This window comes from Poecile atricapillus, chromosome Z (assembly GCF_030490865.1).
Source record: "Poecile atricapillus isolate bPoeAtr1 chromosome Z, bPoeAtr1.hap1, whole genome shotgun sequence".
Lineage (NCBI taxonomy): Eukaryota > Metazoa > Chordata > Aves > Passeriformes > Paridae > Poecile > Poecile atricapillus.
Genome location: NC_081289.1, coordinates 73,265,706 through 73,284,011, shown reverse-complemented (window position 1 = coordinate 73,284,011; position 18,306 = coordinate 73,265,706). Strand labels below are relative to the sequence as shown.

Below are 18,306 nucleotides of genomic sequence, written 5' to 3'. Positions count from 1 at the left end.
ACTCCCTTTAGTCCCAGGTTTTACAAGCGTGGAGAGAGAGTGTCTTTCTCACACCGAATTGCTTCCTCCGTGGCCGGCCAATTCCCTCGCGGGAGGATGGAAACGCGGCCTTGGAGTCCGCACTCGCTCCGTGATCGGATCACGTCTCACACACACTTGCCCAATCACCCGCTCAACCTCACAGTACTTACAGCAATTTTCTTGCGAGGGTGTCTTCGTGCACTGTCGACTTTTTATGAGCTATCAAGCCGCGGTTTTCTCGAAGGCTTCGTGCCTTCCTGAGCTCTCTGGATCCGTCTCTTTTTTTTATTGTGGTTTTTGTCTCAGCCTAAATTTGGTTCGGATGTTGGAGCGAACTGCGGAGGCTCTCGGCTCTCCAGGCCGCTAAAATCAGCGGGGGTACCCGTCCTGGACAGCGAGATTCTCTCACAGTTTTCCCGATCCGAGTCACGGCACCAATCTGTTATAAATGCAAAGGCAATTTCATGATAAAAATAAAAATAAAAATTTATTAATAAACAACAAAGAACAAACAACGAGAAAAAAAACACAATAAAAATGGTCAGTGCAGCACTGGGTGGACAGGGTCTACACCGGAGGTGTAGGGTTCCCAAATCCACCTCTGAGTGTTCTCAAGCTTGGGGTTTTATAGAGATTTTAAGTCCTCAGGCTAAAATTCTAAGCAGGCTCCATTCACCAAGTGTCCTTGATTGTCTGGTGAATGGATTTCCTGGCATGGAAAAATAGAACTAACCAGTGTCCGGACAGAGTCTCCTCATATGTAAAGAGACTCTGTATGTATTTCAATTTGTGTCATCAAGGCAAAAGTGGTGTGATCCGGGGCCGGTGCCGATGGGTATCTCGGCAGAGTCTTTCCTTTTGTTTCTTTTGATTGCATCTCCAACGCTGGTTTGACAGGTGGGGTGTTCAGGTCTGGCGACGACTATCTTTTTCGGGGCTTGTCTTTTGTCGACTTGATTGTTTCCCAACAGAGATCTGCAGGGACGTTGGTCAGGTCCGGAGATGGATATCTCCTCCGAGCTAGTTCTTTTGTTTTCCTGATGGCCCTCGTCCTGTCTATTTTCTGAGCTGATGTTCGTTATCTGGGTGTTGGCTGCAATCTGTTGCTTCTGGGAGGAAACTCCCGGCCAGACTTGGAGAAGGGATTTTGTACATTTTGGATTTTATATTATTACAACACATACATATCTTATTTATACCTTTACGAATTTTTATTTACAGATTAATTTATTACACTGGTATAATTTGTGTTTTATTGCACACATACAAGATCAAGTATAAAAACATGTTTTATGTAAAAAACACAAGCAACTTGAGATTGCAAAAGCAGATGCTGGAAAAACAGGAATTTGCAAGAGAATGACCCAGCGATTATGATAACACCTAGAAGAGGTGGGTCCACCCAAGCAAGATGAGCCTACCAAAGACCCGGTGATTAACGCCTGACACCAACCTGATCTGATTCTCCAGGACCTTGCAATTCAATACCCAGTTCCTGTAAATCTACTCAGACTCTCCCTCCCTTCTCAGAAACTTCATTAACAAACCAACAGAAGAAATATGAATGTGTAACAACACAAGAAAAAGAAAGAAACTGAAGCTGCATAGGCTCAAGCTGAAAAACTGTATAAAACTCAGCTCTCCAAAAGACAGTTTGTGAACTTGGGGGAATCAGTGTGACACAGGCTGATTCAGAGTTCAACCAGCTCTGATCCCGGGCTCGACGCTGACCGTGATTGTGGTTGTTTCCAAAATTCGATTTTGCAAATTTTTCAATAAAATCCTTATTGATAAAATTTGGCTGATTTTATTTATAACATGAAACAATGGAATATCTCACAGTACTGAAAGTGAGAGCTTCTCTCCACAGATGGGATCTGGTCTGCACAGTGTGCCATGGAAAAGTCCATTCAGGTTACATCTCATAGTGCACAAACTCAGGGTGCCCCAGCCACTCATGGAACATCAGATATCATTCCTACCTATGTTACTCTTCCTACTTTGTTTAATTAACAGTTATCTCATTAAGCCATTTGTTGTCAAAGCCTTTTTTACTGATCCAAAAAAAGCCCTGCACCATCTCTTCCTCACTTCAACTCTTACTGTCCACCCCCAGTACAGAACAGGCAGGTACATGATATAAAGAGACAGGTATGTTTGTGAAGCTTATCCTCTGTGTTTGACCTTTTTTAATTCTTGTTTCTATAGGAAAGTGTATACATATTTTCCAACTTCAGCAATAGTTTCAAGATTAGACCTCAGAAGAATTAAATAAATTCTATTGACTTTACCATGCAAATTTCTAATCCATAATCCATAGGCTGTGATCATGGAAATGCTTGCATAAACCCATAATCTTTCACAGCACTATTCCTCCTATGAAATACATTTAAGTAAAAGATCAAATGTTTCCATAACTGAGGCCTGAATTTCTTTCAATCCCACATATTTGATGGTTGAGCTAAAGCATTTCTGTTCTCTTTCTTGTCTCTCTCCTTCCTGACCTATCACAGCAGCCGAGCAGAACAGATTTCTGTAAACATGGTGAGCAGAGAAAATCAGAAAGACATCAGGGAATAACTTAGAGGAGAAAAGAAGACAGTAGAGATAGTAGCAATTTATGGGTCTTTATATGCACGAGCTAATTTAAAACCACATAACTTTTAGTCAAAGTAAATGGTGCAAATATTTGTTCTTTAATATCATGAGTATATAAAGCTATAGCTATTGAACAGTTATATATGAATCAACTTGATTTGTAAAAAGTAATCTTGCAGTCATATGTTTTCAAGGTCTCAAAATAAGGTCTTCTTTCAGGCCTACTTCTAATTATTTATCGTTATCTGTTAATGTCTCTCATTTTTATTTAATTTCTTTCATTTAATATTCTTTCTTGAGAACACACAGGAATTTAGGCTGCTTTTTGATGAAGTCGTGTGTTATGAGATATTCTGAATAATATACTATAATGGATTCATTTCAGAAACTGGCAGAATGTCTAACCTAATCGTATTAGTCTTGATTGAATATCTAAATCATAAATCATATAAATATGGGGGATTTTGAATGTATAAAACATTATGAGTTTCCTAATTGCTAGATGCCAATTTCCTAATAGATATTAAATGAAGTTACCAGATGAGGTTTTGCTTATGTCAGAGTTGAGGGCACAGTTACTTACCCACACTTCAAATATGTAATGGATAATCTATTCTGGTTATTTATTTAAATAACCCATAATAGCTATAGAGTTGCAGGTATGAAGAAGGGTAAAATTTGCTTTCTGCACTATTCTGCTCTTCCTTATCATGTCCATCTAATGAACTGCGTAAGAAGTGAATTGTGCCCTTTTCTTTTTTTTTTTGTAATAAGGTATTCATAGCCCAGCCAGTTAGATTATTTAATGAAATTGCCTTGGAATGTGGACAGAATGTGTGCAGGAGACAGTCTCTCTATTAGGATGCAAACTGCTCAATTAAAGTATTTAAGAATCATGTAGCAGCTGTGACAGTGCCAAAGGTAATTAAACTCAGATTCTAAAAATAAATTAATAAGTGCATGGTGCTGCATCCCATATTAGATTTTTCCTCCAATTGCTAATTATGTAAATTTTACTTAGACTGGAATCTTCCTGTTATGCATTCATGTCAATAACAAAAATCAAGTCAACCAACTTGTATTTTTCTTCTGCCAAGGTCCCAGTATACAGTAAAGCTTCTGATAACTTTGACTTTAGCTCCTGTGCTGGTTTTATAATGCTGTTACTACCTAGAAAATGTCAAGTATGATAATAATCAGCCACTCAGGTAGAAGAAGCCATTCTCTTGCTTAGGTTACCTCTCTTTGAACAGTCTCTTTGTTTCTATCTGGTTTTTCATATTCAAAATCTTCACTTAAGGGACACTGTTTGTCCTGTAGTTTGAACTTTTTGGGCAACCTGAACACACAGAGGTACTGGCATATGTGTCAATGTTTTGGAGCTATTTCTCTTAGGACTTTTAAGCTATAATCATAGAGGCTAAATACAATTTTTCCTTCACTTGTAAATAACAGTCCCAGTATTACAGCTAGATCTCAGTTTACTGAGTTCTCCCTCTTTCTTGTACTTGCTTAAAAATTTGTATGTTATCTTTTGCACCTCCAAATATACATGCTTCATCATAGCCAGAAGATGTTTTTGTTTAACTTTACCAAAAACTTCAGAAAGATACATTGGATAAAATATTACACAGATAACTAAAACTGAGCAGGAATAAAATCTAAGATTATGATTATTTAGAAAATTAAACTGATGTAAATATTAAATTATGTTTATCAAAGTAGTCTGAGCACTCTCAAAGTTACAAATATTTAAATTCAGCAGTTTAATATTATCACATTCTAGTTTTTTAAATGGACTTGAAGTATGCATTTACTAATTCTATTCTATTGCACTACCAAATAAGTATGTAGAAGTATAACTTTGACAATATTGTTTAACAGAGATTCACTAGCATACAAATTTACATGGACTATTAAGTTCTGCAAAATTTAGCTCCATTACTTCCTTAGGTTTCAAAGACTTTTCTAATTTTTTTTTCTCTTTGTTCAACTGCAAAATGTCAATATGACACTGATTTTAAAAGGCTTCCAAAAGAGCTGCAGAAGAGGAACTACAGAGCAGTAAACCTGAATTCTTCACGGGGCAAGTTGGTGTAAACCATCCAAAAGAATAAAATGAATGGGAGTGTGGATAAATTATCTTGACTGGGAAAGAATCTATATGGGTATTTTATGACTTAACACACAAATCCAGTGGCATTCTTTGAAGGAGTTAGAAATCATGTGCCTTAGACAGGTCCTGCTGATACAGTCCACTTCAATTTTCAAATAATGTACCCTGATTTTTGTAAGATTAGGCACAGTGGCAGTGCCTCTGTCTCAAAAGGCCAAGAGTAAAACTCAAAGAGGAACTCAGATGAGTGTGAAAGACATGGTGCATGTTCTGTGTTGGGACTGACTATCTAAACTAGAACAGCTCATCCTGGGAAAAAATATGTCTGACAGGGCATTTCGTATCAGAAAGGATTACTAGAGAATGCTTTACTATCTCTCTGGACACATTAATTAAGTGGATTCAAACAAAATTCACAATATACCCATTCAGAATCAATGCATTCTTCACAGAGAGCAAAACTAAGACACATCATGTTCTCATATTTTTAGTACATTTAGTGGTACACTGACTGATTCTTGGTCCCTGCAGAGAAGATATCATGATTTTATGAAAAAGCACTGATTCATAGCATTAGGGAATTAAACAAATGTGCAAATCAAGTTAATTAATATTGCACAGGAAACCTTCAGATTTCTTAATATTTAAGTGCTTTTCTTTGCAAGTAATCTTTAATAAGGTTGTAGGTTCCGCATAAGAGGTCTACCACTCCATGAAATTGTACACACTGATCCTGAAATGATTGCACATGGCAGCATTCTGATACATATATTTCTGAAGAATATATCCAATACCTCTCCAATACCTTTGCAGCATCCCACTGCAGTTTTCATCCATTTCAGAACTGATTTTTAATTGTGACTTCCATTTTGCCTCAGAGCTTATGTCAGCTGTCCTGGTGTCAGCTGGAATTTACAAGTTGATCAGCACTATTTGTGACCAACCAGTGCCTCAAAAAATCTACACCTGTGAATGTGGAAACACTGTCGCCACTTCATGGTCTAGACCAATGGGCATGTCAGAACAGATTTCCCTTTCAAGTAACTGAGTAGCTATTTAGAAGTATTTATTTCCAAATCACTGCTAAAACTTCTGCAATCTATCTTCCACAAAAACATGAAACATATAAAAGCAGGACAGTAGATACCTTACTTGAGCTTGAGGTTTTGGAGCAGAAAAGTATCTATTTTGCTTCTATAATAAGACCATCACATGTAGCTTTAGTAGCATGCTAGGAATTTTTAAGTGCTTTCAGATGTGACCTTTTGTGTGGTCTTTCCCATAATGATGAATTCAGCAATAGTGCTAGCTAAAGTCTAACTCTAACTTTCTTATTTTTTCTCAGAAAATTGATTAATTCAGCTGACTTCTACTGCACAAGAACTGTTATTAAAACTTGGTTTGTCACAAAGGTGCTGGCAATATTTTTGGTGCATGGGCTAATCTAAAACCAAATATTTTTTCCCTGAATTTTTCCTAAAGTCCTACCATTTCTCAACAATGAAATCAATTCTAATTGTATAGATTCTGCTTTCACATACACTCCTCCATTGTAAATGTCCCTGTGAATAATATCATTTTTTTTATATGAACTTCAGTAAATGAATTGTGTAAATGAAGGAAGATTAGACACTACACAAAATCAAGCTTTCCACAAAACAATTTGATTCTAAATATTTTTTCTCAAAACTTGCCACTTGTATCAGTGATGGAGTTATAATCATGAGTTTTTAATTTAGACAGCCTGCAAAGATTTTCCCAGAATACTGTGTGAACAGAGATACTATGCTTATCTTGAACTTTACATAAGGAATGCAAATACTGTTGCTATTCAGTGAACTATGATGCAGATTTTCAGAAAGAAAGAATGTAAAGATGGTCATGAGTGTAGCTATTTGATGTCACTGATACTGATGTGTTAGTTTTAATTGAATTATATCTGACCTAGATCTAATAAATTAGGCCTCTCGGTTGGTTTGGGTTTTTTCCCAGGGAAACAGTAGTAATATCTCAGATAAAGAGTGTATTACTTAAGAAAAGACCAATGACAGGAACAGTCAGAAATGCAAACATTTCAAATTTTAAAATATATGCCTGTTAGAGAAAATTATCTACACATATTGATTCTTACATAGTTTCTAAAAGTGTATTTGTTGCATTAATTCCCTGGATTGCATATTTTATAATGTACTGATATGTAATAGAAGATTATTGTGTTTTCATTTAAGAACATGAATTAAACATAAACTGTGAGTCTAAATTGGTCCCTCTGGACTCTACTTATAATCAGCAGACAGAATCATGTAACTCTAGCTGGCAATTTTTCTTAAATGTCTAAAATAAGTTAGAATAATTGCCCCTTATGATATGTTCAACACAGCTTCAGATGGCTGAAATGAATCTTACACAGGGTGTACAAAACCATGTCCTAACAGCATTCTGTATTATACGCCATATTTATTCAAATTTCACAGAAATTAAGGTGTAATATGGAAATGTTTCTTTTAGTATGTATTGGAGAATAAGCATGCTGAAACAAAGTATGAAGACTTCCATATAAAATGTCATAATCTGGAGAACACTGAAATGTACTGCTCCATTCCCTACCTAAAATTTTTAATTATTCCTCCAAGCAAATTGCAGGTACAGATATCAGCAATGTTAGTTCATTTATTCTACATAAAAACCAATGGAGAGGAAAAGTCTGCCAAGCCCACCCATTGGCATAGCTGCTTCTCTAGTAAAGAAGTAATTTCTGATCATGAGAAAAATTTGAGGAAGAGAACGGAGATTTGCTTCTCTTGGTAGAATACATCAAAAATTTGTGCAGTAACATTGCAATTCAATTTGGTTTAGAGCTCATACAAACTCCATATTATTCTTGCTGTTTGTAGCAGTAAGTTAATGCTCTACACAGAAGAAGAGAGACAGATTTTAACACAGCTATATTTTTTTTCCACTTTTGGAAATGACCAACTGAGAAAAAATCATGCACTTTTATAAGTTCAATTTTAGTGTCTTCACTGTGAAATGTTTACTATTACTGTTTGCTCTGTGCTGGAACATTATCATGCAGATGGCTGCCTGTCTGCTCTTATCAGAGGAGCTTGGGTCACCACATATAATTCTTCTGTTTATCATGGGCAATGTTTTAGATGCAATGACTGAATTCTAATTTCTCCAAAGACTCTGTCACTTGTGTCCTGACCTTTGGTAGCTATAGCAGACTTTTATCTCAACCTTTTCTCAGAAGCTTCCCTTGCCCATCTGTTAGGTACCAGCTTCTTTACTCTTTGCAGTACTTTTGAGTAACCCAGGAGAAAACATTTTACTCTCTTTGCCTAATGACGCCTCTAGTTGTAAAGCAAGAATTATTTTAAAATCTTCTAGGCTTAACAGACTTGGGTAAGCACAGCACAACTGAACTTCAGCTTTAGGATGTCTTTATCCTTTCTATCTCCCAAGGGAAGCAACAATGTTGTTTAAAGATGCAAACATCTGTCTTTTGTGGAAAAAACACCCTTCTTTAAGAAAGCTGAAAATTCAGGGTGCAAGTTCAGACCTCTTCTGATGTCAGGACTTAGCCATTACTCAAAATGTCTCATTCTCTGGACTAAACTCAAAGCCATTTTTCATGAATATTCAAGACCCTCATATCTCATTTTCTTTCCCGTTTCAGTTCCAGCATGGGGAACTTGGACATATTCCATTCAACTATTCCTTTCCTTTATATTGACAGGATAAGATTAACTAAAAATAATGTGGCTTTTGATTCTGTTATCCCGAGTTGAGATTTTTTTTCTGACATTAGTGTTTTTCTTTTTCCCTTTGTTTTCTTTTAGAAATGTGAACCTTAACATAAACCAGACTACCCACCACCACATGCTTCATTTTTTCAGGTTCTCTGATCTAATTTGCTAATGCATTGATATTTAATTACACCAAAAAAAATTTTAAAAGTAACAAGCTTTACAGTTCTAACTGTACCTTTAGGATTCTGGGATTACAGAATGTCCAAGTTTAGACTGAAAATGATCTCTTAGTTTTTCCTCTGTTATATGTTTGAACACAAGACATAAGGTGTTGTGGGTTCATGCTTTCCTAATTCTTTCTCTTGATTGAAATTATCTCCAGTAAACAACTTACTGTTGTGTAGCACAAAACTAAGTATATTGAGTGACCCTTTAATATTAAAATATCAATTGCTGAAACCAAACACAAAAAAGGGAAGTCATTCTTCTTAAGGGTGCATTTTCTTTGTGATTAGCAATCCATAAATAAAGAAGGCTAGTTCCTCTGTAACAAACATCTGTAAAACTACTATCTGAACTTTTCTGTCCACACTTTTACTTACTTGGGGTTCTCCAGACTGGCCTTTGTCCTGAAAGATAAATGTTGCCAAAATGGTTTCTACAAAATGTTGTTTAAATACACAACACAGCAAACTGCCAATTGTGAGAAATTATTTCCTCCAGTAATTATGCTCTCCAGAGTGAGGAAAATATTATTCTACCTAGTGTTATAGTTAACAACATCACCATTTTTCATTACTTTATTTAATTTTTTCTGTAGTCCTACAGAAAAGTTTTTCACAGTGAGCCATAGCAGTGCCCAATGAAAGCATTTCTGAAAAGTGCTGAAAAGTCCATCTTACAACAAATACCTATATATATGGGCCAATAGCTAGAAAACTTGACTTGGTGGGCAAATTCCCCTTAGAACACACTATAATTTTTCAGAGTGAATCTTCAGTATAATCATCTTGTTCAACTGTCAAATTACTGAATTAGAGCTGTTGTCACTTTATACTGTTCACTAGGTTCTGAGCTTATTCTTGTGTCTTATGTTTACTGATTGAGGGCAGAAACTGACTTACGTATATGTATCAAACATTTAAGTGAAATGGAATATTAATATGATCATCATCTGAACATTGTTTTAAAAACTAAACAACAAGTGGTAATAATCCCCAGCTGAGTGACTAGCCAGCAAGCTGAAAAGACAAGAAAGCAGTTTGTTTCAAAGACTATTTTGAAAAACACATTCTCATCCACAACTTTTGTGCTACCACAGTATACCATTCACCTTTATTCAGTGAATTCCCCATCTGGCACACAGGCAAAACCTGTGTTTACTTCTGGAATAGGTACTCAGCAGCAGAAGGCACAGTAAGAGAGGAAGGAAAGGCCATAGCTAGGTCACAGCAGTAAGTTACTCCTATACATAGAAGAAGAGAGATTTTGACATGGCTATATTTTTTTCCTAGGGCAAATAGCTATGGAAAATTCCTACTGATCTCTAATGGCTTATGTTTCCTTATGCCACAATTTAGAGCAGTTACAGCCAGGTCCCTTGAGAATCCTAACTAGTTATTGTTTTTCTACCTCTATTCTATGTCTTTTTCCCCTTTGAGGCAGGTTAGCTTGAGAGTGCCTTACTCTCCCCTTTGATGAAGACAGACTACGTAGTAACCAAAATTTCTTTCTCCACTAACTACAGTTGCTCAGCCAGAGGGGCCAGGGAGGATCTACAGCTGCAAAAGCTCTGCAGCAGCTGCTTGAAGTGCTCTCAGCATACCAGTGAGCTGGCTTACACTGCTGGGGCAGATACGTTCCCTATTTTTTAGCTGGGGCAACAGTTCTGTGCTGCACTTCAGCACAAAGATGCAGCTCATACTCAAATGCATATGTTCACTTTATTACCTCAAGGAACCAAGGGATTGCAAATTGTAAATGACTGCTGCTGTAATTTCATTTTCCTACAGTTGTTCAGACAAGGTCTCTGCAGGCTGAAAAACCTCAGCTCCCTCAGTCTTTCATCACAGGAGAGGTGCTCCAGCTCTCTGACCAGCTCCAGGGCCCTTCTCTGGACTCACTCAATGTCCTTCCTGTGTTGGGAGCCCAGAGTGGGGTCTCACCAGAGCAGGGCAGAGGGGTAAAATCCTCTCCCTCCCCTGCTGCCCACAGAGCTTTGAATTCAGCCTTGGATGCACACTTGACTCTCTGGGCTTCCAGTGTGCATGGCTGGCTTATGTCCAATTTTTCATCTACCACCCAAGTTCCTTCTCTCTGTTCTCAGTCCATCCCCCTGCCTGTGTTAATAGTGGTGATTTCCCCAGCCCAAGTGCAGGACCTTGCACATGGTCTTGTTCAACTTCATGAGATTCACATGGGACTGCTCCTAAAGCCTGTGAAGTCTCCCCAGGTGACATCCCTGCTCTCAAGCATGTCAGCTTCATCACTCAGCTTGGTGTCATCTGTCCACTTGCTGAGAGCATACTCACTCCCACTGCCTCTGTCATTGATAAAGCCATTAAATAGGATTAGTCCCTTGAGGACCACCCCTCATTCCTGGTTTCCACTTGGACATTGAACCATTCACTGTAACTCTTTGGATGCGGCCACCCAGGCACTTCCTTCTCTAGCCTACAGTTCATCTGCCAAGACCAAATCTCTCCAATTAAGACATAGGAATGTTGTGGGGGACTGTACCAAGAGTTTTACAGAAGCCCAATGAGATGACATCCATAGCTCTTCCTTGTCCACTGATACACTGGTACTTCACTGTAGAGGGCTGCTATGTTGGTCAGGAGGAAATCTGTTTGAAGACATTCTCATAAATTGGATTCAAGAAAAAATGATGGTTTCTCTCTTCTCATGAAGTGGAAGGTTACTGTGCGTACCACAGACACATTTAAAATTGTCTTTATTTAGACTGTCACACAGCTGAACATTTTTTTATTTAATCCAAACTCCTTAGAATATAAAATTATTACAATTCTCATCCTTCAACTTTTAGGCAATATGCTAGCGAAACTAAAGGTGACTTTACAAAAGGTGAATTTACAAAAATATTGCCGAGAACAATTGTCTTTCAAAAAGCCATAACAGTGTGACACATTATATGACTCTGTAAAAGATACCATTTGGAGCAGCTGAATCACAGAATCATTGAATGGTTTGGGAGGGACCTTATAAAGACCATCCAGTTCCAAACCCCTTGTCATGGCACATCTCCCATTAGACCAGGTGGCTCAAAGGCCCATCCAGTCCGGAACCTGTGCAGGAAGAACACTTCCAGGATGTGGGAGCCACAGCTTCTCAGGGCAACATGTGCCAGTGCCTCAATACCCTCATAGTAAAGCATTCCTTCCATATATTTAACTGTGCCAATTTTCATAATATTGGTCAAATTAGTATCAGCTTGTACTTAGCTATTCATGATCATGGTTTGTAGGATACAATTTTATGACATTTGAAACAGGGGTAATCATGACACAGCAATGACAGAAATTTCAATTAAAAATCATATTTTAATCCAAGGACAATTTCATTGCTAAATTAAGCAGAAAAAACAGTATCAAAATTTAAAATGCACAGACACAGCTATTATCAGTATGTACCAGCTTTCCTAAATGTGTTTAACATTCATAAACATTTGTGGTTTGACAGTGTCTTGTGACAGGCTCTAGTATGATCTCTGCCCAAAGCAATTCCTTTGATAATGAGGGGGCAGAAGTTGTCAAGACCAAAATAAAGAAAGCAGAAAGCTGTAAAACACTGCAGATCACATCACGGCAGGGAATGAGGACTAGAAAAGAATTTGAAGAACAGCTTGCAAAGGATGCTCATACTGGTAGTAAAAAGGTCTTTATATACATTAAAAGCAAGAAGGTAGTAACAAAACTCATGAGATGGGTTAAAAACAAAAGTCTTAACTGGGGCAGGGAGTAGGAGGGGTGGTCAAGGACGGCAGAGCTAGTGGGGAAGTTCAGAAACTTGTCTACCTCGGGCTGTATTTGGAGATGCAGGGGATTCATGACACCAGATGTGCCTCCCACTGAAGAGGATGGGATTTATATCAACTTGAAGTAACTTCACTGGAAATACAAGCCTAAATAGGAAAGAGAAATATAGGCTATGCAAACATTTCCCTTCTAAGTGAAGAAAGTCATCCAAATTAGACAACATTGAGGTACAAGTGATGAGAACTCAGCTACCAAACTCTGGAACTACTGGTTGTGGCACAGAGCCCATCCTCATGGTTGGGAGGTGGCCACCAAAGCATCACTGCCATTACAGAGCCCAGCTTGAGAGGAAGAAACATTGTGGTCACTTGTGGCAAAGCTCACCGAGCACATGGACAAATGGGCTGACAGGGAAGATTTCATCCACGTCTGACTAGTGACAGGCTGCCCGGAGAGGTTATGGTGTCTCCCTCCCTGGAGATACTCCAGAACTGTCAGCACACAGTGCTGTGCCACTGAGGGGACCCTTCTTGAGCAGGGAGGTTGGACCAGATAAGCTGCTGTGATATCTTCCAACCTTGCCCATCCCGTGATTCTGTGATCTTTCAAAAGGTAAACTGCCCGATAGCTGCTGCGTGGGGGTCTAAAGAAACACATCACAGGGCTCCATTCCGCGTACTCCTTCAGCTTTAACAGTGCCCGGGGGCACTCTGAGCTTTCTGACAACATCCCGCTCCTCCCACACCCGAGAGCTCTTCTCACCCACCCCTCAGCAGGGACCTGTGTTTGCTGCGACCTCGGCAGCCTCGGGCTCTCACTGCCCGCCCATCGGACCGTGCCCTCCTCTGCCAAGGCAGGAGATCGCCTCAGGAGATCGCCCCGGGCCCGGGTGACTGACCGGCCCTCCACGGGTGACCACGCTCTGTAGGTGACGGACCGCGGGTGACTGATGGGTGAGTGAGCGAGTCTCCTCAGGGTGACGGGCCCTGTGAGGGTGATGAACTCCGGGTGACTGACCCCGCCCAGGGGTTACTGACCCTGGATGACCGATCCTCGACAGGTGACTGACCCGGAGTGACCGGCTCCCAGTACCCGCTCCCAGGAGCCGGACGAACCCCTCACACCCCGGACCAGCCGCGGCAGGTGCGCGCTCACGGGGCGGGGTGGGAGACGCCCCCGCGCGTGCGCGCGGCCTCCGCTGCGGGCCCGAGCTCGCCTCGCCCGCGCTTGCGCGTGCCGTTCTCCCCTCCCGGACAAGATGGCGGCCGTTGGGACGCCGGCTGGGGGTGGCGAGTGAGGGTCGGGGGGAAAGTGGCCCCGGTGTTGCGGCTGAGGGAAGGCGGCTGCCGGGCAGGAACAGCGGCAGGGACTGGGGAGGAGGCGGCTGCGGGTGCCTTGAAGCTCCGCGGCGGGGATGAGGAACCGGGGAGCCGGGGCAGGGAGCCGGTGAGGAGGGAGTGGGGCTGCCCCGTATGCGCGGCTGCCCGGAGCCCCTCACCGCCACGGGGTCGGGGCGCAGCTCGGCGGCCCGGCGGAGGCGTCGGTGGAGCCCCGGCGGCGCTGGCGGGGGCAGAGGAAGGCGGACAGGTGAGTGCCGGGACCGGGATGAGCCCTCAGGGCGCTGCCCCCGCCCGGTCCAGTGCGTGTCACTCGAAGCCCGTGCAGGCGCTTTGATTTCCTTTTTATTTTATTTATTTTGCGGTAGCGCAATGTAATTTGACGTCACTTAATGTTTGGTCCTTCAAAATAAGTCTGAGCATTCAGGGACTCCATAGCTACAATACCCCTGGAATATGAAGGCTGCGTCTTAGGAAGAGCTGAGCCGCTGTCCCCTGTGAAAAGATATTTAGAAACCTTGACCTACAAAATCCTTAATTAAAAATTCCACTATTAAACGAGTCATTAATCCCGAAACTCTGTGTTAGGAGGCTTTGTTTCTTCTGTTATGTGCCCTCTGACCTCTGATGATGAAGGATGGGTGTGTACAGGTGTCTGTGACCACAGCCTCAGATTCTGTAGTAATTTTAGCCTTCGTAGCCATTCGCAGCTTCAGAATTGACTGGATGTAAAGCAAAATAGTTCAGATTTCTGTAAATATCAGACTTTGTTGAGTAAATACAGAGCTATGAAGATGCAGGTGTACTAAACTATCTGACTTATTTGTTTGCTGCTGCCTTGTGTGTCCCCCCACCTCCCAGCTATACACAATATAATGGTGCTGACCTGTGGAACTGTAAGACAAGCCTTTTGGTAAGGCTGTCACTGAAACTTCTAACTGTCTGAGAAAATAAAACATAGTTCTACTGAATCTGTTTTCAAGTACTTGCTTCTACCAGCTACCGGTTGAACAAGAAGAGATAATTCTGTGTACAGGTGGAGAAACACAGGTTTCAAAACTTTGCTTCAGGAATACTGCTAACATTTTGGTAAGTTAAGGCTACCTCAAGAGTTAAGTGAGATTAGGTCATCAAATGAAATGCAGAGAAGCTGAACTTTTTCCTTTCCAGGTGCTGTAATATTACATTTTTAAACTGGCTTTGTTAAAACTTGTATGCCAGGTGAGTTCATCTAATCCTAAGCACTCAAGGAATATTAAAGTGAATATCATGAGATCATTATTGTGCTTCAGTTTCCGTGATATGTTTTTTTCCTTTTGTTACAGTGAAGATAATTTGTAGCATAGTTGTGCCCATTGACAAAGGCCTTGCAAATACTTGCTCTCCTTAGATCCTTTAGGTGTCAAAAATGTATAATACATGGTTAAAGGTGTATATGTACTTGGTTGCATAAAGGAGAAAAAACCCCATATAGTGATGTAGTTACTGAATTATTTTTTATTTCTAAGAAATACAATAAGAAACTCTGCTGGGTGTAAAACATGTATTGCAGCCTGCCTTGTTTGTGCACATCCCCCATGCAATGATGCCCATGCTCAGGTATGTCAAGTGTTGGTACCCAGACATCTGTTGCACAAAATATTCCCCACGTAACTGATACAAATAACAAATACAGTTTTTTTAGCACATACAAGTACTGTCAGCAGTGTGCTATGCCACGGTGAGCAGTGAGTTTATGATACTCTTTTGGCTTGTATTAATGCTAAAATAGTATCTGTTGACCCTAACAAACACCTTCATTTTGTATATGCAATATTTCAAGTATGCTTAATACACAAATGTATATATTTTACATCTAAAACTCAGTGTAAGTATTTACTTTTCATATATACTTTTAGGTTATTTTTAGAATCTTTTCTATCTAGATAACCTCTAGAGTGTTTTAAATAAAATCAATCAAATTTTATCAATAAGGATTTTATTGAAAAATTTGTAAAATCGAATTTTTGGAACAGCCACAAATCACTGTCAGCATCAAGCCCGGGATCGGCGCTGGGTGAACTCTGAATCATCCTCTGTTGCACTGACTCCCCCAGGTTCACAAACTGAGTTTTATACCGTTTTTTCAGCTTGAGGCTATGCAGCTTCAGTTTCTTTCTTTTTTTTGTGTTGTTACATATTGATATTTCTGCTGCTGGACTGCTGATGAGTTTTCTGAGAAGGAGATGAAGCTTGAGTGGTTTTTTGGGAAGCAGGCTTTGAAATGTAGAATCAAGGTGAGTTTTTTCTCAGAAGGAAAGGGAGTCTGAGTATTTTTTTTCGGGAAACCCAACGTTGAGTTGCATGGTCCTGGAGGATCAAGTTTGTATCAGGCGTTAATCACTGGGTCCTTAGTAGGCTCATCTTGCTTGGGTGGACCCACCTCTTCTCGGTGTTATCATAATTGCAGGGTCATTCTCTTGCAAATTCCTGTTTTTCCAGCATCTGCTTTTGCAATCTCAAGTTGCTTGTGTTTTTTACATAAAACATGTTTTTATACTTGATCTTATATGTGTACAATAAAACGCGAATTATACCAGCATATATTACGATCCCTCCACTTCTAAGTCACCATTATAATTTGTGATTTTGTTGTACTATTTCTTTATTTATTTTTTATTTATACAGTATGGTTACACTGGTTACAAATAGGGTGTTTTGGTGTCTATTTAGTATCTTGTTTTTGTACTACGTGGTTTGATGTACTACTCTTTTTTCTTTGATGGAAAGTTTGACTCTTTGCTCTTAGGCCTCGCAGCGGAGTTATAGCATATTGTTTTCTCTTCTAATTCACATATCCAAAATCGAGTGCCATTATAGGTGCAGTACCCACTCTTTTTGTTATTTAGGTAATTATACTGGGTTTGATATGTTATCTTTTTAATCTCACTTTGTCCTTTCAGGACAGCGTAGAGGCACAGCTCACACTTATATACCAGGGTCTGCTTTTCAGCACTGGGCAGTTGCTCTGAATGCAGAGCACTTGTCTGGCACACGGGTAGGCTCAGGATCATCAGGATTCCCCACAGGTGTACTCTTCTGCCTCTGCCTGTGCCCACCAAGTTGCAACCGGCAGCGAGGTGAATTTCTTCTTGGCAGCAGGGGTATTCTTCAGGGGTTCTATGATTAGGCCGAGCCACATACTACTTCTTAAAGGTGCTTCACTTGGATAAGTTTTTAATATTTGTGTTACAGAGTATGTTACTCACCATTTGGCACTCAATTTCTAGGACTTGTGCTTGTGAGTTTGATTTTTTCTTTATCTTTTTAAATTTAAAAAGGTAGACTCTGGAGAATTTAGCTCTAGTAAGCTCAGGTTTGTAGCAAGTATGAAGATACAGCTAGTTGAGCCTTTTTTTTCTTTTTTTAGACACTTTGTACATAAGCTTTTGTATTTATACTTCTTACAATCCACAACTTAAATCTCGTGACAATAACTGTATTTATAATGTATACATGGATAACACAGACATCTTGGTTTTTATACAACTTATTGTGTTCTTTTTTATTTTATTTTTTTTAGTGTTTGTAAATACTTGCATATGATTCACAAACGTGTACTGACTACTTAGCATTAAAGGGGTCTTGATCTTACAATACTCTAAAAATTTTATTAGTTTGTCTGTGGAAATGGTAACACAATAATTTACAATTTTTTTCTGGTACTTTGAATTTAAACAATATATTTTATATTTTGCTTAAAAAGCAAAACCAAACTAAATACTCTCAAAATTTTTGAATAAATACATAAAAGATTTACTAAAAAAATCTCTATTAATACAAAGTTATACAATTAGTGCTTTAAAATAGCACTGCTTTACTCACATGGAAAAGTAAATTTTAAAAAACATTTACTTTCAAAATTCTTTAAAAGCGGGTTTTTTTTCTCTCACTGGGGAACTTTTCTTTATTACAAATTCTTTAAACATTTAATTTTTCTCTATTAAATATTAGAATCAAATCTCCTTTTCTTGGCATCCCACAACTACTTTCAACATTTAAAACAAACTCTTGTAAAACTACATTTAGTAGTTTCTCTCCTCTTTTCAAACTTCCTTAAGTTACACACTATAAGAAACACACTTCAACATCACTTTCCTTATAAGACTCTCTTTACAAACTACCAACGCATCTCTTCTACTCTCCATTTTGCACAACCCCCACTAACACCTTCAAATCTCTCTTTAACTCTGCTAATCACTAAAACTACTATAATCTAAATCAGCAAGCTACTTTTCAAAACAATTTTTTTTGCTTTTCTTCTTGATGCAACTGCATTGGTAGTATACTGGTTCTCTTTTCTACTTTTATAATTCAATTAAGTTCTCTATGAGCGCAGAATCAGCTTCATAGATTTTTAAACTTGAATTTCTCAGTTATGGGGTGTGGGCAGAGTCTGGGACAGAAACTGCTCTGATGTCTGGGTAGAGATTTTGTGGGACATTTAG

General features: G+C 39.3%; 1 protein-coding gene across 3 annotated transcripts in view; it reads left to right on the top strand.

Moving 5' to 3' along the window:
* The first annotated feature begins 13,737 nt into the window (after positions 1 to 13,737).
* Positions 13,738 to 18,306, top strand: part of APC (APC regulator of WNT signaling pathway) — a 103,312-nt gene continuing 98,743 nt past the window's right edge. For 2 of the 3 annotated variants that reach the window (XM_058864711.1, XM_058864710.1), the window contains exons 1-2: positions 13,963 to 14,069; positions 14,819 to 14,908. The gene's annotated coding sequence lies outside the window, so the exon portion shown is untranslated. Of the gene's footprint in view, positions 14,070 to 14,818; positions 14,909 to 18,306 lie in introns of all 3 variants that reach the window. The other variant, XM_058864712.1, reaches the window with a different exon arrangement.